The following is a 9875-nucleotide window of genomic DNA, read 5'->3' as shown; positions in this document are numbered from 1 at the left end:
GGCCACGCACGGCGCCGGACGGCAGCACCAGCCAAGGTCCCTGGGGCTGCCCCAGCACCGCCGCGCAGCACCGCGCCCTGACGGCCCCTCGGCATCTCCGCTCCGTGGAACATTCCTGACCCACGCTCCAAATGCAGAGGGAGGTTATAAAGCCGTGCAGGCTCCTGAGTCAGCGGGATGTGCTGTGCTTACTGAGGCGGGCGCTGCTGCGACGGACACCGGCAGCCTGGGGCAAAGCTGCAGATGGAACAGGGCTTAACGTGGCACCGGGCGCTCAGCAGATGGCATTCCTGGGAGGGAGCTGGGGAAGGACGGAGCACGGTGTGGCACGGCATGGAACAGCACGGCATGGCATGGCACAGCACAGCAGGTCTGGCTGCCCTCGATGCCATCCTGCAAAGTGCGGAGAATGGGAAGCCGCAAGGCGCAGCACTGACTGCCTCAGGGCTGGTGCAGTTTGTCAGGGCTGGTACCTGACCTGCAGCCGGGTGGGAACAAGCCTGGGTGAAGACACGAGGAGGAAAGACATGGCTGACCCAAGTGTGCTGTCCTGAAGCGCGTGGGGCTGCAGGCAGCTGTGCCGCAAGAGCTCATCAGAGCCCACACAGCTCAGTGCACTCCAACAGAGGAACTGGACAAAAGTTGTGAACCTTGGAAAGTAGGCTGTTTGCACCTGAAGTGCCATCTCCTACTCCCCCCAGTAATGCAGTGGGTCCAGTGACACCTGTGGAGCCAAGGGCAGCAGATTTGCACTGGGCCAACAGAGGGGACAAGCAGCCAGAAAGCGCATCCAGCAGCACGAGCAGAGGCCGTGGTGCTTCATGATGATGGGGAGAAGTGCCCGATAGCAAATGCACACCCAGCACTGCTAACCAACCTCTACCCCTCCCCCAGGTTAAAACTGGAGATGACAGCAGAACCACATCTGGGCACACAGCTCTGCACCCTGCAGAGCAGAGGCCATTCCTGAAGCACTGAGTCCTTGAGCAGAGAGCACCGTTATGGAACTGAGCCCCGGAGCCCTGAGAAACTGTTGGGGTTCACTTGGCTGCTGTGAGAGGGCCTTCAGCATCAGCCGAGCACTCCCTATAGGTGCACGCAGGAGAGCTCCTCTGTAATTCCTGTGCACATCAACCCGACAGTGCAGCACCAAGCCAGCACACGCCCGGGCTGCAGAAGGGGGATCACATTCCTCGGCTCCAGGCTCTGCTCAGCGGGGTTATACGAGGTGTTGGGAGCCACCCGCTTCCCCCCTCTAGTGTGCACCTTCCCAGCCCAGGTCACAGGGGTCTGCTTGCACTCTGGGGGTGCCTGGGTACACTTGAGCCACTCTCTGGGGGCAGCGGGCACAGGGATACGAGGGGAGCTGCCATGGGGCCCGGCCCCACGGAGCAGGACTCAGTGCAGACAATGGAGTAATGGCTCAGGGAAGGACATCCCCTGGGCACCACCACAACCCCTCGCTCTTTGCAGGAGGGGACACCCCAGCCCCACTTCGGGGCCGGCGGCATTGGGGCGCACAGATGCAGCTGCCAGCACCTTTCTGCAGCGTCAGACGAATCCGCCCGGCTGCAGCCCCACAATTTGTACAGCCTAATCCAGCGGGCCGGGGGGGCCACGGGGCGTCCAATCCCACCCGCAGGGAGGGGACTGGAGGTTATGAAATTTGTGAATGGGGAGTGTCTGCAGCACGGCAGAGCACTGCAGGGCAGCGGGAGGCTGGGACTGCCCCAACAGCATCGCCCGCTCCTCCAGCAGCATCCCCGCACCGTGCCGAGGGCCGCAGAGAGGAACCGGTGACACCTTACTTACTCCACTTGCTACCAGCTTCGCCTTTTTTCTCCGTGCCAGAGTCCAGGAGAAGGCGACCTTGTGGCTGCTCTCACCCCCTTATCACTTTTCCAGCCCAGCTTCTTCGCTCTGACTGTTGGACGGAGAACTGATAAGGGTGTGCGGGTGGTGCGAGCACCCGGCTGTGCCTGGACGTGCAGCGCTCTGCAGAGGTCGGCTGCAGGCAGGACCCGCAGCACAGCCCACTCTGCAGCTGGAGATGCTGGGTTTCACAGAACACAGCAGGTTACATCGCTCCGGGCTTTTCCTCTTTCTGCTTCTGCGACAGGTGTCCTGCAGGAGAACATGGGGGTTTTTTTAGGCATTTGCTAAATGACTTTTCATGAGAAGAAGCAGGCAGTGCTGATTTAGCAGGTTGCAGCTCGCTTGTGCTTTGGTGATGTTCACTTGCTGTTGAGGTTCTTTGGGATCACGATAAAGAGCATTACAAAAGTAAGAGTTGCATAAGTGTGGAACGCCTGTGTTTGTGTTTGACATTGTTTGCATTAAAAGTATTTTATTTCAACTGTTCCCATGATTTTAAAGGAGAGTGGTGGCAGCACGGCTCTGGCTGCAGCTGATGAAAGAAATGCTGGTAACAGAAAGGCAAATATTGCCATGAGTCATGAGGACAAAACCAGCTGGCTAGGAAAGCAAAGCGTTTGGCAACCAGGGCTGCTTGCTCAGTGCCCACAGCCACGCTGGGGTGGCTGGCGAAAGGAGCGGGCTGTGACACAGCAGCCAGTAGCATTCAGCCCTCCCTGGGGCCAGAGGGGCTCCAGCACCACGCAGACCTGCTGCAAGGCAGGGCTATGCTAGCACGCTGCGCTGGGTGCTGCAGCTCCTTCCCAGCACCCAGGGTTGGAACCCATTCCTGCCTGCAGCCAGCGGCACCGCAGCCTGGTTCTGTGCCATCAGGGCCAGTCCTGTCCGTAGCTCCTGGTTCTGTGCACCAGCCTCGCATCAGATGGGACTGAACGCTCAGCCACTCGTCTCACACCCTGCTGCTCCGAGCCACCGGGGATCCCACTACACAGCTCCAGCCTCTCCTACCCTCCTGGAGCCATTTCCCACTGCTCTCGTCCCTTAGCCCTCTCTCACGATCCAAACACTCTGCACAAAGGCACGCCGAGGGCAGATGAGGTTCCAGACAGGACCAGACCCAGCGCACTGCTGGCATCCATCGGCAGAGCTCCCAGCGGGTGGGTGAGCGCTGCTGCTCGAGGGCTGCCGGGCGAGCGCTGCAGGATCACCCACTCTGTGCCCATCCGCCTGCCAGCGGATTGGCGGCGTGCATTTCGACTTCGCTCATGGCGAAGCGTGATTAGCTGTGAAAAGGGAGCTTAGTGCGGGCTGGAAAACTACTGAGGCAGCCGAATTCCCCACAGCCCTGCTGCCAGCTGAGCCAGGGGGAGAAGCGACGGGGCAAAGCCGCAGCGGGGAGAGCACCGCGGAGCCCCTGCCCTCCGCGAGCACGTAGCCCTTTTATTAAATCCATAAATAGGAAATTCCACTTCTTCAGAAAAAAAAACAGAATCCGGATATTTCATAAGCGTCCCAGGGGACATGAAAGCCGAATCAGGAAATTTCACTCAGCAGAGATATTAAAAGTCCCGCAGCCCTTCAGACAGCTGCAGAATAGCAGCTGCAGCCACGTGCCCCGTGCTGGGGCTGGCTGGGGGGCACACGCCGTCCCGCACCACGTCCTGTCCCACCGGCTCTGATGGAGATGGTGCGCCGCGCTCCCTTCTGCCATCAGCCAGGGAGAAGGGGTGAGCAGAGGTGAAGTCAGGCATCGGCAGAGCCCCTCCTGCAGAAGGTGCTGCCTGCCCAAACAGAGCCGTGCCCGCGGCCGTGCACCACCCCAGCCTCAGGGCACCCCGCACCGAGCAGACAAAAGCACCCTCCCTCCCCTCGCGCGGCTGGAGCACAGCCAGCAGTGGAAGCACACAGATGACCTCGCCTTCCTCCCCTGCTTACACATCAGAAGCTTTCAGAACAAAGTCAGCCTGCATAATTTGCTTTCTCGCCAAAGAGGCGTTGCAGCGTTTTCCCAGCACTGCGCAGAGGGAGGAGGGATGGATAACCACACTCATCCCCTGCACAGCAGCCGTGGGAACGGCTCTGAGCACAGGTATAGGGCTGAGCTGCTGGAAAAGAGCTCTGCAGAGAAGCGCCTGGGGTGCCGGTGGCCAACGGGCAGACATTCGGATACCCTGGTGGCCAAGAAGGCCAAACAGACCCTGCAGTGCATCGCACAGCGTGTGGCCAGGACAGCAGGGGAGCGATCCTCTGCTCTGCCCCGGGGAGGGCACGGCCACGGCATGGGGCTTCCCAGCTCCAGGCAGACAGGAATCGCTCCCACAGCCCAGCAGACCCTGTGCCATGCTCTGTGTATCGTGAGAGCCGTGCCATGCTATGCCATGCCACTCCATGCCATGCCAGCCTCCTCCAGCAGCAGAGCCGCCCCCGCCGCACCGCTCAGAGGTAATTGTAGGTTATTACTGCACCGCTGTTGTTAAATACAGATCAATTCTCTTCCGACAAGCATGCTGTGTAATGCAAACTCCAATCATCTCCCTCCTCCACCTCACACCTCTGCTCACCCAGAGCCGTGCCGTGGCACAGCCGCACAGAGGGCGCACACCGCCCTGCGTGTAACACAGCAGGGATGCAGTGCTGACACCCCACACCTGCCCCGGCATCAGCTCCGGGCTGATCCTCGGTAAGTGGGCAAGCAAAGGAAAAGGTAAGGATCTCACAGGATGCATTTTCAGCGCTAGGCTCATCCTGTAGATTTTAACACAACCACTCCTGCTGCGCTGCCTCAGCTGAGTGCATAAGTTGCTGCATTGTTGCATTCCCGCAGAGCTCCTGCTGCTCTCCAACTGACGCTCGTTCTGCACAGCCCAGTGCTGGCACACAGTGCGGGGCTGCCCCAGTGCCACTGCTCATCTTCAGCTGCTGCACAGCACTGACCCCGATGTTTGGTGACAAATACTGCAGTGATGCCCCCGCTTGTATGATTTTAAGACAAAAAACAAAACCAGCAGTTGACCAAGAGCTGCATTTAACCTCTGTGGCTCTGCTCCATCCAGCAGCACAGAGCCCAAAGGGAACATCACCGCAGTCACACACAGCAATGGGGCAGAGCAGGAGGGGAGCACAGGAGTGCCTGGGAAAGGGACGGAGGAGCCAGGCTGAGGGGTGGGCTCACACTCTGTGCTCTAAGGCTGATCACAGCAACAGCAGGACAATGCGGGCAGACAGACAGCACTGTGTGCAGGGTGGGGACGGCCCGTGCTCCAGAGGGCTCTGCACCAGGGACAAGCTATGCAAGGTGACCAAGCCATGCTCCTGTCCGCTGCCACCCATCAGCCCCCTGCCCAATGCCTGTCCCCCATCCCCAGGGATGCTGGCGTTCTGCTTGTGTCACCCCACACACCGTTACCCCGCAGGACCCACACAGGTTTAGGAGTGAAACACCATCCAGAAAGCGCTGCCACGACTTCTCAGCAGAGAGCTCAGGAGAAACTGAGTTTCTAAAATTAAACCTGCAAAAGGAGAGAACGGAATATTTTTGCATTGATTTTGTTCCCATGAATATTTATAAAACTTTGTTTAATAATACTAAATAAAAGAATTAAAAAAAAGAAAAAGAATCAGTTCTGGGTGAGAACAACGCCTGCCTCTCCTTCCGCCACCGCAGCGCAAAGCAAACAGCAGGGAAAGCCGCAGCAGCAGCCGCCGTGGCTGCACACACCCTGCAGGGAGCAGGAGGGGCACAGGGCCAGGCAGCACCCAACGAAGCTGCAGGAGGTGGCACTGCTCTGGCTGTGCAGGGTGACTCACGGTGTGACCCTGGGGGCACCATCCCCATCCCACGTCCCCACGACTCCCCTCGGCGCAGCGCCGGGTGGGCTCAGCTCTGTGCCCGCAGCCCTGTGGCCACGCAGTGCTCTGCTCAGTCCAGACATTTGTCTGCACTAATGTTAGCTGGCAAATAGCTGCTACAGATGGAGCTGCCCTTCAGCTCCTTCTACGCCTCCTAAGTGCCAGAGGTAACGGGCTCAGGCGCTGCATAACAGTGCTTGGTCCGTTCCCATCACACCTGGCCACGTCCATACACAACGTGGCAGGGACTGGGGGACGTGGGGCTCATCTGGGTGCCTGGAGCACAGCACAGCCACGGCACAGCCCTTGCAGGAGCAGCCCCACGCTCAGAGTGGGCAGCACACGGGGCTGAGCAGCCCCTCTCCCTGCTCTGCAGCAGTGCCTGTCCTCCCTCCTCTGGCCCAAGGTTTTCCTGCTTGACACCAACAGCACTTCCACGCCTTAAGCCAAAGGCCCTCCACAGATCCTCTGGGGTATGGCAGAGAAAAAAGTGTGGAGGTGCAAGAACTTATAGATTACAAAGCAAAAAAGGGATGCGAGCAAAAGGAGAGACATCCGTTGTCATGGTAACCACCAACTGCGGGAGTAACAGAGATGGGGGAAGAGATGGGAAAGGAGAGAGAAATGAGCGCACTGCAGTTCGTGCCATTTCCACAGCCACGTGCCCAGAGGAGCCGGGTAAGGAGCAGCAACATCAGCCCCAACTCTGGGGGGGAGTACAGGGCCCCAGCACACAGCTTCATCGGGACCCAGCCCTCAGCATCCCCACACCACGAGGGGCAGAGGCTGAGGCTCTGGGCACAACACAGCAATTAGGAGAGCCAGACACCAGCATTAATGGTGCCAAATGTCAAACTGTGATTAGAGAAGAGCAGCACTAACTGCTTGATGACACACAGCAGTGGCATTTCTGTTTCCAGACCTCAGCACAACTTATCAGAGTCAAAGCTGCATGAACGCACAATGCTGTTGGGTCAGCAATGGAGCGTGACCTGGATTGCACCCACCCCCAAAAGTTGCTCAGACCCTCCTGCGGCCACCCAGGCTGCCCCAAAGCACCCTCAGCCTCTCCTCAGCTCTAATGAGTGCATTACAAAGGCACACAGTCAGCAGAAATCACCCCCCATGAGGATGGGCTGCAGGAGCTCCAGCACCCAGCTAATGCTGGGAGAGCCCCCAGCCTCTGTGAGCTGCACAGAACCACCCCCAGCACAGCAGCCCTGCTCCATGGGCGAGCCCCCACCCTGCAAAGCGGTGCACTGGAGGAGCCCTTCCCTCCAGGCCCTGACAGCTCCTAAATGCTCCTGCACTATTTTTACCCCGGGGTTGCTATAGAAACATCAGACCCACTTGCAATGATGCAGCCTCTCGGAAGCGCTGCATCACCGCCTGCCTCCTGCCTGCGAGCGTTCACGGGGCGGGGGGCTGCTATTTTGGGAGCCCTGCACTCAGCACAGCCCCCCCAGCTGGAAGCAGGATGGAGAGCAGACACGGGGAGATGGAGGGAGGGGGCATTTCAGGGCCCCAGCAGCCCATCCCCCCATCCCTAGCCAGTCCTGCTGCCCCCATCCCCTCCGCGTGCACAAGGAGGCTCCCGCAGCAGCAGGATTGCAGCAAGCTGTACCTGAGGCAGATCCCTCAAGCTGCAGCTGGTCGGGGTTTTCCCTTCCCATAGAGGCTCAGAGCTGGGTCCTGCTAAAGCCAAGCAGAGAACAGCACCGTCAGTCCAACACAGGGGCTGTGACCACGCAGTGTCCCTGTGGTCCCTGCAGCACAGCCGTGCACCCAGCAGAGCCTCCAGCCCTGCTGCAGCCAGGGCAGGGACAGCACAGCAGGCACTGCACGGCCACTGCATGGCCACACCAGACGGCCCAAACACCTCCATATCCAGCACAGCCAGCACTGTAACATGGGGACACCGCAGGCACCCTCAGCAGCCCCAGCCCTCAGTGAAGGCTTCACAACCCCATCACCTGCCCTGACCAGAAAGGCTCTCACGGAGCACAGGAGCGTGGGACAAGCCCAGCACAGGGCAACAGCACACTGTGCACACTGAGGAGTTGGCACCCACCGCCCCCCATGCCCGGGGTTGCCCCAGGCTCTGTGTCCCACAGCCCGATGGGGCAGAGACGTGCCTTACCCAGCACAGGAGCAGCCCTCAGGGCAGAGCTGACGATCTCCAAAACATCAGCACCAAATTCCCCCCTCCCCAACAGCTGCGTCCATCCCTCCGGGTGAATGCGTTTATAAAAAGCTGCTGTGTGGGGATGAGCTGGCAGAAATAGCTGCGCACAGCCGTCGCCACACCGTGTAAGAGATGATCACCAGCTGTTCCGCAAAGTGCCCGAAATAGAGCCGGCGTAGCGCAGCTCCCGGGGAGATGGCGCACATTTAGCTGAGCCCAGCAGCAAAGCTGCCCACCTCCCCCACACACCTCGAGCAGCCCCTGCCCCAGCTGGAGCCAGGCTCTGACGAGACACCAGCTGCGCTCGCTGCCGTTCCCAAAACACTTGGGGACGTGGTGACAAGGGGGGACCACAGCCCCAAGTCCTGTGCCCACAGCCTCAGCCACCACAGCCCCTGCACAGCCCCCCAAGTGCACAGGCGCACGCTGCACATTCCAGTGCAGCCCCAGCAGGCAGCAGCTGCTCTCTCTTCCTTCAGGCTGGGCTCCAATTTTAACCACAGAACTGCAATAGGCAGCCCAGAGCTACCTGCAAGGTCCAAGCAGCACCCAGCATCTCTGCTGCGCTGTCGTCTGCAACATCCCATACCCCTCCACGTCCGAGATACAGCACGGAAGGAGTGGGAGAGCTGAAGTCTCCCACATCACGCACATCATGTGCTCACTGCCCTCCTGCTGAATGGCACTGAGTTCAGCACGCTGTGCCCCCCAGGCAGCGCCGCAGCCCCGGAGCTGTGCAGCCATTACTCAGCAAATCATTATGAATAACGAACAGCACTGACAAAACGCAGCCTGTGATGATGTGCAAGTAGGAAATGGGGGGCACGCCTCCATTAATCATTCATTATGAATTATTCAACTAACGGGAAGCAGAAGGCAAACTCAGATACATTCTGCGTGGAAGTGGAGTGGGCTCTAAGGAATGCTCTGACCCCACCCGTGAGGCAGCCCCTGCTGCAAGCCCAGTGAGCTCCACGAGCTGCCCCAGCCCAGCAGGCTGGAGGCGACCCAGTGCGGAACGTCTGCTCGGGGCCAGCAGCACATTGCTCTGCCCTCACACATCCCAGAGCCCCGCCTTCCCCACCACCCCTTCCCCCCGTGGCCGTACCCCTGCCCAGCACCGGGTGCCCACCTGCTTAGCTTTCCCCTAACGCCAATCCCGTCTCAGAGCACTGTGACAACCACAGCTCAGGCAGCAGCGTCCTCCCACGTGGCAGAGCTGCACACAGGGCTGTGCCAGTTGTGCACCTACAGTCACTTCCCACCCTCTGGCCGGTTATCTGCCCCCGATGGGACCAATCCAAAGGAGCCAGGCTCCCCAGCAACCTCAGGGTAAGGCAGGCTGGATGCTGCACAACAGCAGTGGGACTAGAGGTTTCTGTCCCAGTGGCAGCAGGATGCCCGTGGTCACAGTGCTTCTCTGCAGGCACTGAGGGGAGATCTCCCCTAGAAAACAGCACGCAGCCTCCGGCTCCCTCGTGCAGCAGGACAGTTTGATGTCCCCAGTGATGCACTCAGGCCACAGGAGCACACTGTCACTGTTGGCAGATGGACCTCAGGGGGGTCTCCAGCCCGATGACAGGCCCAGCTATGGGCTCAGCCCAGTTTGCTCATCACTGCAGCCCCTTGGGCCTTGACAGCCCTTAAGGAAGGAGGGGCCCAACCTCAGTGGGGGTACAGTGCAGTGCCAGGCCACCCTCAGCAACCTGGGCGCAGTGACACACGGGGCACTGATGGCACACATGGCCACCAGAGGACACGAGTGGCACATCTCCACAGCCACACGTGTGGGCAGCAACACAGACAGTCCCTGCATGCAAACACTGTGCTGCACCTGGGCACTCACAGGTATGGATACACACACGGGGAGTGCGTGTGCATTCAGCCACCCGGCACACAGCTGCACCCACGCAGACACAGCCCTGCATGCATCACCACACAGACACACAGCCCTCAGGAAGTGCAC

At 59.9% G+C, this 9875-nt stretch overlaps 1 long non-coding RNA gene across 1 annotated transcript; it reads right to left on the bottom strand.

The window, feature by feature from the left end:
* Positions 1-6: 6 nt before the first annotated feature.
* On the bottom strand, positions 7-8396 carry LOC104912892. The gene is made up of 3 exons (XR_795000.2): positions 7865-8396; positions 7349-7419; positions 7-5384 (listed from the first exon to the last, which is right to left on the bottom strand). It is a non-coding gene; the product is annotated as an uncharacterized LOC104912892 (long non-coding RNA).
* Between the last annotated feature and the right edge of the window lie 1479 nt (positions 8397-9875).

This window comes from Meleagris gallopavo, chromosome 12 (assembly GCF_000146605.3).
Source record: "Meleagris gallopavo isolate NT-WF06-2002-E0010 breed Aviagen turkey brand Nicholas breeding stock chromosome 12, Turkey_5.1, whole genome shotgun sequence".
NCBI classification, from domain to species: domain Eukaryota; kingdom Metazoa; phylum Chordata; class Aves; order Galliformes; family Phasianidae; genus Meleagris; species Meleagris gallopavo.
The sequence above is the reverse complement of the archived record's forward strand: the minus strand, read 5'-3'. Positions and strand labels throughout refer to the sequence as shown.